The sequence below is a fragment of the Triturus cristatus genome, chromosome 1_1 (assembly GCF_964204655.1).
Source record: "Triturus cristatus chromosome 1_1, aTriCri1.1, whole genome shotgun sequence".
In the NCBI taxonomy this organism is placed as follows: Eukaryota; Metazoa; Chordata; class Amphibia; order Caudata; family Salamandridae; genus Triturus; species Triturus cristatus.
Genome location: NC_140579.1, coordinates 500152592 through 500154159, shown reverse-complemented (window position 1 = coordinate 500154159; position 1568 = coordinate 500152592).

Genomic DNA, 1568 nt, shown 5'->3' with positions numbered 1-1568 from the left:
AGGCCATGGGGTGCTGGAGCCCCCCCTCCAGTCCTGCAAGCCAGCGGAGGTTCTGGGCACTGGGGACGGAGGTCCACCGGGGCCCGGGGAGGCTCTTCCCGGCCTGGCTAGGGTTTGGAAGCTGTGATCGGGCCCGGGGTTTGTGCTCCGTCCCAGTGTCCCAGGGTGCAGGAGCCCCCCATCCTGCAAGCCAGATGGGGATCCGGGTGCTGGGGAAGGGGGTCCACTGGGACCCGGAGAGTCTCTGCTTAGCCTGGCTAGGTTTCGGAAGCTGGGACCGGGCCCGGGGCTCATGCTCCATCCTGCAGACCCCGGGGTGTGGAAGCCCTGTGTCCTGCAAGCCAGCCGAGGGTCCGGGCGCTGGGGACAGGGGTCCACCGGGGCCCGGGGAGGCTCTCCCCGGCCTGGCTAGGGTTCGGATGTTGGGACTGGGCCTGGGGCTTGTGCTCTGTCCGGCGGACCCCAGGGTGTGGGAACCCCCTAGCGCCCGGACCCTCAGTTGGCTTGCAGGATGGGGGTCCACCGGGGCACGGGGAGGCTCTTCCTGGCCTGGCTAGGGTTCGGAAGCTGGGACCGGGCCTGGGGCTTGTGCTCTGTCCAGGGGCCCCGGGGTGTGGGAGCCCCCTGTCCTGCAAGCCAGCCGAGGGTCCGGGTGCTGGGGAAAGGGGTCCACCGGGGCCCAGGGAGGCTCTACCCGGCCTAGCTAGGGTTCGGAATAGGGCTGGGTGGAATTGGCGGATGGTATCCACGCGGAATTATGGAAAACATTTGTGGAAAGCGAGCGCACGTCGTGAGGGTTCCCGTGCCCGGGACAGGAGTCGCTTATGTCCGAAGCAGGCTCCCCGATCTCCCCGGCCTGGCTGGGTTGAGAAACAGGGACCGGCCCGAGGCCTGGGTTTCGGTCAGGGCCTGGGGTGTGGAAGCCCCCGTCATGCGGCCTGACAAGTGTCCATCTGCCCGGGACAAGGGTCCGTGGTGCAGAGCCCCGTAGCCCTGCGTGGGCAGGCAGGAGCCCTACCGCTATGGCTCAGCTCGGGGCGGGCAGATGGGCGTCCTTTCGGTCCCGGCCATCTGGTCGCACCATTCCCCTCGGCCATCTGGTCGCACGCAATGCTTTCCAATGGGGCGACCAGATGGCCGGGCCGGCCTGGAAGTCCCGATGAGGGCTCATTTGCCTCCCGGATCCCAGCCAGGGCTCTAGGAGGTCGGGCGCGTTCACGCCTAGGGTTCCCTCCGTCACTCGGAGCGTGCGGGTTACCAGAAAGAGGGGTAGCCTTCCTCCGGATTAATAGGGGCAGGGTATGCCAGAACACCCCTCCCGGGCTGGTGGTTCTTTGCCGGGGACCAGATGGGCTATTCCCGGACAACACCTCCCCTCCATCCGGGGGCTCCCTCCTCCGGCCCACGGCATGGCAAAGTGCCCGGGACGGGCTCCATGGGTCCCGGGCAGTCCTCCCCCGGGCGTCCGGACCCGAGAGCTCCGGTGGGCCTTCCCTTGCTGGAGGCCCAGCCGGGGTCCCCGAGCCCCCGGGAAGCAGAGCCACCGAGCCCTGCGTGGGCAGGCGGGA